Genomic DNA, 9,568 nt, shown 5'->3' on the forward strand with positions numbered 1-9,568 from the left:
CAATGGATGCAGAAGCAGACAAAATTATTATAGTGATGCGCGTATCGCGGTTATATCCGCGGGGGCTCTGCGGATAATCCGCGGATCGGGCGGGTCAAGTAGGCTAATAAAAATAACATTCTGATTAATTTCGGGTGGGTCGTGGTTGGATAGATAAATCATTATTAACGAAAATATTAACTACATTCTCTAAAATATGAGCATGTTCCATTCCAGTTTAAGTTTCAAGGGAGTAAAGCCTGTTTATGCCATTAAGAAAATGAAATTCTGTCAAATAAATTTAGTTTTAAAGAAATGTTCATTTAAAAGCAGCGCTCATTCATCATTGTATTAGATGCGCGCATCAGCCGTCGCCTCGAGTCTGCTGCTGAAGGTGATGATCATCCATTTATCCTCACGCGTAACCACACATAAGAATAATAACTTTGACCATCGGGTGCGGATACTTAAATCAGAGAAAATGATTGGTGCGGGTGAGTGGCAGGTGGATGATTTGTTTTTGGCTGCGGATTCGGGTGACGTTGGAGCTCATCCGCGCATCTCTAATTATGCAGTGTTTTACTTTCCGCACTATTTTCAAAGGTCAGCAAAACATTGCTCTCGTAAGGTGTAGAAAAAATTACTCCACTGTGTTGAGCCTTCGACCTCCATCGCGCCTATAATAAGTCATGTGTTCTCAGTTGGTGGTGTCCACCTGAGTTGACGTCACTTTTTTAATGACGTACGACTCGCATTTACTGGGGAATATCCGATTTGTCTGCTTACATGGCACACGCAAATGCACGTATCCGATTCATAACCGATTTATTACCACATATGAATGAGGCCTGAATCCGATCTGAGAAAATCGGAATCCATGCGTTTTTTTCCTGCTTACACGTTCACCGGTCATATCCGATCTGTGCCACATGAGAGGAAAAAATCGGAATTGGGTCACTTGAACCATGCAGTGTAAATGGGGCCTAAGTGTGAGCGCTCGTGGGTGGGCACAGGTCTTACATTCATAACACGGCCAGTGTTGGGGAGCTTTATGTGATCTAACCCCCGGGGCAACTGTGTGACAGAGTGGGCAGTGGGTAGGTGTGAGCACTGAACCGTGGGCAAATTTCCTACATTTGACAATCGAGCGGCGCGTGCCCGCTTTATGAGAGTGTGCTCTGTGAGGGACGGACACAGGGGAGATCGTGCTTGTGTGTAGGGGTGAGCACTGGGAAGTGGGCACATTTTCTACACTCATAACACCGTCTGCGTGAGCCGGATAACCAGACATTATACTCTTTTTGAGATTTCTCTGGGTCGCCGTGAGAACGGCGTTTGTGTGCAGGCGAGCGAGTTGTGTAACTGACTCGTTGGCTGCAGTAAACGCTACTGCAGTAGCCTTTTCTAAGGGGACTGACAGAGGTAAAGTTAGATGCTTTGACGGCGGTCCGGCCGCGGCGGGACTCAACCGTCTTTTCCTCCCTGCGCATGCTAGGAGGACTTCGCAGGCACGGCTTCAGCGCGATCTTGGGCCGGGGACCCCGAGGGGGAGGCGGTCTGTGATGGCTGGATGAGCGCGACCTAGGGCGGCCGCCCTGTCGTTGCTGCGAAGACGGAGGTCGAGACGAGCGCTGTGTAGAGCTGCGTGCAGGAGGCTGGGCTTGAGAGCGGCCTGCAGCGGAACTCGAGCGGCGGGGCAGGAAGAGGTTCATGGCCTGTTACACTTTCTGTACCTCCGAAAAACGATCCACGATGCCGCTTACAGCAGGGCCGAAGAGGCCAGTGGGGGAGAGCGGGGCGTTGAGAAATACGGAACGCTCAGCTTCACCCATGTCGGCGAGCGTTAGCCACAGATGACGCTCGGTAACAGTAAGCGAGGCCATGGATCTCCCGATGGCTTGAGCCGCGGTCTTGGTAGCGCGAAGAGAAAGGTCCGTCGCGCTGCGCAAGTCTGTCAAGGCGGTGTGATTTGGGCCTTTCTCGTCCAGTTCGCGGAGGAGATCGGCCTGGAGGATCTGGAGAACCGCCATTGTGTGCAGGGCGGAAGCAGCCTGTCCAGCGGCGGAGAAGGCGCGGCTGACGAGTGCTGACATAGTCCTGCAGGCTTTCGACGGGAGGGCAGACTTTGAGCGCCATCTCGCGGATGGGGGGCAAAGGTGCGCTGCGACCGCCTGTTCCACCGGGGGAATTTGGTTGTATCCCTTCTCCGTGGCTCCGTCCACATGAGAGAGGAGCATTCCGCGATTTAGAAAGCTCAGCGTGGAGCTTGGGCAGGAAGGGTGCTGACCTAGAGGCAGGCGCTTGGCGGCGGCTAGGTAGAAAACACCCGTCGAGCCTGTTAGGCGCGGGTGCCTTCGGTGATGACCAATCGAGGCCTAGCTGCTCGACAGCCTTAGTGAGGAGGCGGAGAAGCTCGGCGGGTGCCAGATTCCTGGGTCGAAGAGGAGGTGGAGCGGTGAGATCCGGACCACTCTTCGCTGTCCGAGGCCAGGATAGAGCAGCTGTCGATGATGGCGTCCTCATCCGCATCATCCCCTGAGGCGACGGCAGTGCGGGCAGGAGCCGGCCGCTGCGCGTCGGGAAACGGGGGCGGAGAGGGAGAGAGCGAGGCTCACGGGAGAGGTTCCGGCGAAAGCCTGGCTAGCACATCAGGTTCCGGTGGTCTCTGTGAGCGGCGTTTCTTCTTACGCGGCCCAGCAGAGACAGGCGGAGTGGCAGCATCAGCGTCGAACAAGGCGAGTCGAGCCCGCAGGGTCGACATCGGCAGTTCTTCGCAAAGCTTGCAGCCGCCCGAAGACATCGCGACGGCTGCATGGTCACGTCCCAGGCAGAGAGCGCAGATCAGGTGGCGGTCCCTGTCGCTGAGAGGGGCTCGGCACGAGCCACAGGAAATACGAGGCATTTTGAAACAAACGCCTCGGCTCTTTTAGGTGAAGTGTGTCGCGGCGGCGAGCACACAACAGAAGCACTAGTAAAAAGGATACTGTCGCCGGATAGCGAAGCAAGCACGGATGGCAGAAGGCGGCGAAGACGGCCGGCTTCCTCAGACGCTTTCCTCGGCTTGCTGGCGCTTGGTTCGACGGCGGCGGCTTCTCTCGGAGTGCAGCGATGCGGAGAGGTTCGCTGAAGAGACGAAAAATCAGGGTATCAGCCTCCGAGCCTTCCTTTTATACGCTCAGCCACGCCCATTCTGGCGGGCTGTGACGCATGAGGGCGCGCGCGCGCTCATTGGGCGTGACGTCACGCCAGTCTCACTGTTAGGCTGCTGCAGTTGCCGCGGAGCAGCCAATGAGCGCGCTAGATAGCCTGCTCCAGGTCTGCTAGCTGCTGCACTGCGTTGACAATGAATAAAAATGAAGGATAATTTTTGGGCTTCATATCTCGAGAAAAGATGACTTTACCCGTAGCGTAAGCTAACTTACGCAATACGAGAGAACCTCTCGTAAGAGAACCACAATAAGCTCACTGAGCGAACTTGTCAATCATCTTGATGGATGATGCAGAGGAAACGTTGACCAATAAGATGACAGTAAAGGTCCTTGCACACCGAGTCCGAAATTCTCGGACGTTAAAAAATAAATATGGCCTCATGGTCAATCACCTTTACACACGGCCTCTGAAAGTTTCGTCCATCATAAAAAAAAATTGTGTCGGGTTCGATTTTCTGCATTTTTCGCATCCGTAACAAGCACTTTGAGAGGTATTTTTACAATTCATTGCCACCGAATGACGAATACTAAAAAACACATACACATAATTATGATCGAACCAGGGAAAAACAATGCACGAGCGAGAGAGAAATCACAGATCATAAGCAAACTTAAAGGGCCCTTATTATGCTATTTTAAAGTTTCCTAATGTTGTTTTGGAGTCTCTTACAACAGGTTTACATGCATCAAAGGTAAAAAAACTGTTTCATTTTCTCATAATATACATTTGCACATCACCAGATTTTCAATGATTCTCAAACGACTCGTCAAATGAATCAATCTTCCTCTTCTTCTTCTTCTTCTTTTTCTGGTGTTTTCTGCCGGTTTGGCAAACCAACGAAAAAGGTGCATTACCGCCACCTACTGATCTGGAGTGTGAATGAATCAATCTCTCTAAATCCCTCCTTTCCGTGAGCTACTCTGCTCTGATTGGCCAGACAGCTCAGTCTGCTGTGATTGGTTTACCATGTACAGCGCGTCGAAAACAAAAACTCCCATTGCCATAACAACGTCAGCTCAAAAAAGATGTAATTATTACAAGGTTAAGAATTGGTCACACTGCATTCTTCTTCTTTCGTGTGTCGTCATCAAATGTCCAGCTCAGTAGAACTCAGCCACGTTCTCATCTCAGGTCCCACGTCGAAGAGGCCGGCCTCCGAGGGTGGTTTATACAGTGGACAGGTGGTGATTATGTGCTCAGCGGTCTGCTCTGGCTCCCCACACTCACACACTGCTCTGTCCTCCAGGCCCCACTTCCTCATCGATGCTTTGTAACGTCCAACCCCAGTTCGCAGGCGGTTTAGCAGAGTCCATTGCCGGCGTGGAAGATCCTCTCCTTCAAGACCGCCTCCAGGGTCATAGATGTAACGGTGGATTCGTGAGGGCCCTGCTGACTCCCACTCCTGCTTCCAGGCTGCCGCGAGCCATGCCTCTGTAGACAGGTCCTCAGGGATGGACCTGAGCAGGTCTTGTGCCGCCTTGTTGTACGGGTGGCGGGACTTCAGTCTATGAGGAGGCAGTGCTGTTGTGGTGGTATTGTGCAGGATATGCCAGTTGTATCTTTGGGCTTTCCTTGCAAAAGAGAGAGGGTAGCAGCCTCTCGTCGGAGGCCGGCCGGGGCAATTCCCGCTAGTGTTGGCAGATGGTAGACAGGGGTAGATTTCAGGCAGCCAGTTATAGTCCGAAGGGCGGTGTTTATGGCAGTGTCGACTTTCCTGGCGTGTGGGCTTCTGCACCAGGCTGGGGCACAGTATTCAGCTGTGGAGAAGACGAGAGCTACTGTTGATATTCGAAGCACCTTGGCAGTTGCACCCCAGCTAGTACCAGCGAGACGTCGAATTATTGCGACCCTTGATGACACTTTGGCCGTCACTTCTTCAAGGTGTTGTTTGAATGTTAGAGATCTATCCAGGCGTACGCCAAGGTACCGTGGGGCTTGCTGGAACTCAAGGCGCTTGTTATTAACGAATATGTCCAGTTCCCGTCTAGCCTCACTGTTGTTCAGGTGGTAAGCTGCTCCAACTGTCTTGCCGATGCTGAGCTGTAAACGCCACTCACGCAGGTAGGCTGCCAAGGTGTCCATGTCCTGGTTTAGGCTGGCCTGCATCTGCTCCCATGTTTGTCGTCTCATCATAATGGCCAGGTCGTCAGCGTAACCATATTTCCGGGATGTTGTTTCCGGTAAGTCGTGGATGTAGATATTGAATAACATCGGTGCGAGGACAGAACCCTGCGGAACACCATTCCTCAGCCTTCTAAGCCTGCTGCATTGACCGTCACTGGTCTTTAAGGTGAAGCTGCGGTTCGTCACCATCTCAATGATGAACTTCACCATGTGCCGGTCGGGAATGATCTTTAGTAGCTTTAGGTGGAGTCCGCGGTGCCAGACGGTATCGTAAGCGGCTGTGAGATCAAGCAACACTACTCCAGCCTTCTGTTTTTCCTGAAAGCTGTCCTCAATGTCTTGGGTGAGCAGTGTCACCTGGTCAACCGTTGACCGACCACGCCGGAAGCCAGCTTGTTCCCGTGGGAGTTGAGGGTCCACTATTGGCTCGATACGATTATAGATCAGCCTCTCCAGGGTTTTGAATGGGACGCAGAGCAGTGAGATGGGTCGGTAGGATTTGGGGTCTTCAGCAGGCTTGTTTGGTTTTGGAAGGGCTATGACAACAGCGCGGCGCCATATCTTCGGGAGCTTGGACCTCCGAAGTCATGTCGAGTAGAATGAGCAGAGCCATACAGATGTTCTTACACTCTGGTGAGTCACAAACTCAGGGTGGATGTAATCATGGCCTGGTGCTTTCCCTTGTTTGGTCTTACTCAAGGCAGTCTGGAGTTCAGCTGTTGTAAATTCCCCTGACAAGTTGGCGTCCACACTAGCTGCTCTACACAGGGAAGTCACCTGGTGTGATGTTGTGCGGGCAAAGTTCTTATCAGCATCAGGGAAACAGCTGTTCTTAAGGAGCTGGGATGCGATGGCATTTGCTGTTATTGGGCACCGGGAGGTCGATGGTGTTCTACCTGTCAGCTGGTTTATTGTCCGCCACGCCTTACGGCTGGAGTGGGTGAAGACACTGCATTGAATTATAGTCTTTATAAAATAGGGAAGCATGATACAGGAAAATGTGATAATTGCGGGGATTTAGAAACAGTGCAGCATATTCTTTTAGAATGTGCTGCATATGAATGGGAGAGACAACAGTTAATTCAAGAGTTACGATGGATGGGAGTTGATACAATTTCAATAAAAGTATTGTTAGGAAATGGGTCAAGACAATCAAGAATTCATGAATTAATATTTAAATATCTAAATAAAACAGGAATAATAAATAGAATGTAATTTATTTATTTTTATTTAATTTTTTTTATCTCATTTTCTTCCAAAGCCAAGTATACTCCACACTCCAGATCAGTAGGTGGCGGGAATGCACCATTTATGTTGGTCTGCCAATCCGCCATTAAACACCAGAAGAAGAAGAAGAAGAAGACAACGTCAGCTCTGCGTGTCCTGAGGCCTCTTACACCGTATAAACTCATTCATTGGAAGAACGAACGAAGGACAATCTGCATTAATAGACTCAGTTTTAGGTAATAGTGGCCCACAACTGATTAGCATAGGTATTTCAGTAAGACAGTGATAATGTGAGTTAGCAGGAGACCTACACAATATAAAACTCAAAACTAAGTGTTTTGAACACCATCTTTCAAGAGCAAGCGGTTTGTGAATCCTGCATTGAACTTTGAGATTTGAGAAGCAGTTGTCAATGAAACAGGGAATACAGCAGAAGTTTAGGATTATACTGCTGTGATATCAGTAAAGATTAACTTTAACCACTGATTCTTCACATGCTCGTCCTTGGGCAGTGAAAAAAAACTGGCTTTACCTTCACATTGTAGAGCACAGCGTCTTCTGGACATGAAGCTGTCCAGTGTCCACAGGAATCAGCTGGGTCATTCCACGAAATCAGTGCCTTTTCAACTTTGAAAAATTAAAATATAAAATAAGTTTAAACAATTTTTAAAAAATATCCATTAAATGAAGACAGCATAAAATAACAAGAAATCATATTGTGCCATCTCAGGCTATGTAATTTTTTATTTTATGACTATTTATCTACCTCATGTTTTGATATTTTTGTCATGCCTGTTACAGACACATGCGTTACTATATACTATAGTTTTAATTAGAAATATGTTATAGTTTTCACATATATGAGCAGTATGTTAGTCCCTCTTTTCACTGGAATTGTTTCAAAATTTTGATTTTTTTTTCAATCTTATATTTGTCATTCAGATGACCAAGAACATACAAATTTTGGAGGGTGATCACATGTCAATTAAGAAAAATATATATTTTTACAAATTTAAAAAAACTTCCTGCTCAGCTCAGCTACCGTTCGGACGCTCTTGCTTACTGCTCCGCGCTTTGCTCTATCGCTTTTATATTTTATCTTCTATATTTTTATATTTTAGCTCCTTTTATCACCTAATTTTAACTTCAGCAAATCAGCACAGTGCTCAAACGACAAAGTTTGGATTACCACAAAAACGCAGAATTCTTCTACCCGACCAGCTTACATTCCGGGGAAAGGAAAACACAACTGCCTACAAGGATAAGAGAGAAAATGCCTCTTCTGGAATCTACTTGCTGCACTAACTGCCACAGACTTTTACAAAGGATTGCAGTTCTTGAAACAAAGTTATTTACGGGACCACCAAACCAGACGGAACACACAATAGAGCTTCGTCATGGACACCCTCAGCATATAGCCGGTGAGTCCCATGAAACTAGTGCTCCTCGACAGGTAGAGAAACAAGCCGATCGACTTACAAATCGATGGCACAAACAGGGAGCGAGACCCAAAGGCACTCGAGACATCAGATTGTCACGAGCCCCACATATTGCCGCAGTAGCATCCTCTACCCCAGATACAGCTCTGACAAGGATGGCAAACACTGGTCTCCCACCAACACCTATACATCTTGAGAACAGATTTGAAGTACTAATGAATGTAAATGAGGAATCCCCAAACGTGATGAATGTGATCGAACACAGACTGTATCAGCCAGTAGCTAACACTGATGCTAACTGGCGCTCAAGGTCGAGCAGACAGCGGCACTCAGCTCAGAGCACAGCCGAGCCCAGGACTCTGATAGTGGGGGACTCCATAATCAGAAACATTAGCAGCAGGGATACAACTACATGCTGCCTTCCAAAAGCAACAACTTCTGATATAAACAGGGAACTTCAGAACATTCTGATGAAACATAAGACTGCAAATCGACTCATAATTCATGTGGGGAAGAATGATATTCATAAAGAGCAGTCAGAACTCCTTAAGAAGGATTTCAATGAACTTTTTGAAACACTTAAAAGACTGAAAGTTCAAACATTCATCAGTGGACCACTCCCAGCAAGAGGAACAAACAGGTTTTCTCGGCTGCTTGGGATTAATACATGGCTGCAAAAAACCTGCAATATAAAAGGAGTAAACTTCATTGACAACTTCAATCTTTTCTGGAGTCAGAGACAACTATTTCATCGGGATGGCCATCACCCAAACAAACTTGGTTCAAGAGTGTTAAAGGACAATATCGACTTCTCCCTCAATCATCCTTCTGCAGTGTGTGTCAATCTGAACGACACACACACACCTGGAAACAGTATGAATGAACACGGGACTTCACTTCAGCAACAAGATGGACATGCGGTTGACATATCACACAAGGACAATGATAACACCACTGAGCCACAACAACCTCTGCTCACGGACACAATCTCAGCTGAGCCATGCCCACAGAGCTCACCACAGACAGACACATTAGAACTGCTCCAAGATTCAGCACCCAAGGACGACTTCCTGGAAAACAGCCAGGGAAGCCAGGACAGCATATCACAGCCTCCTATAACACCTGAGCAACAGCCCCTTTCACCAGATACTTTCTCACTCTCGCCAGCGACTCCACTCCTGTGCTTCTCACAGAAAATGGAAGAATTAGTGCATGCTGGAACCAGACTATCCCACTCTTTTGCTGCAAGCCCCCAGATACCAACCAAAAATCGTCAGGCACCTCAAACACCGAAGCCTGCGCGCCGAGCTCGCCCGCCCCCTCCTCCTGTGAGAGCTCTTCGGCCTCTTCGGCCAAAACGCCAGGGCCCACACCCTCCTCCATCTGCTCGAGGTGAACCAAAAACAACTGATACCAGCTCTCAGTGATGTGTGTCGGGTCCCCGCTTTGATAACAGTAACTTTCTCAAATGTTTACAGAACAAGCGGGAACCCAGTGTGCCTGTATCTTTCTCTATTGCTGTTCTATTACAAGATAGAAAGTCTAAGGCCTTCAATAGCCGTACAGCAAACCCAACTAATCTGGTGCCT

This window comes from Leuciscus leuciscus, assembly GCF_965113295.1.
Source record: "Leuciscus leuciscus genome assembly, chromosome: 22".
Classification (NCBI taxonomy): domain Eukaryota; kingdom Metazoa; phylum Chordata; class Actinopteri; order Cypriniformes; family Leuciscidae; genus Leuciscus; species Leuciscus leuciscus.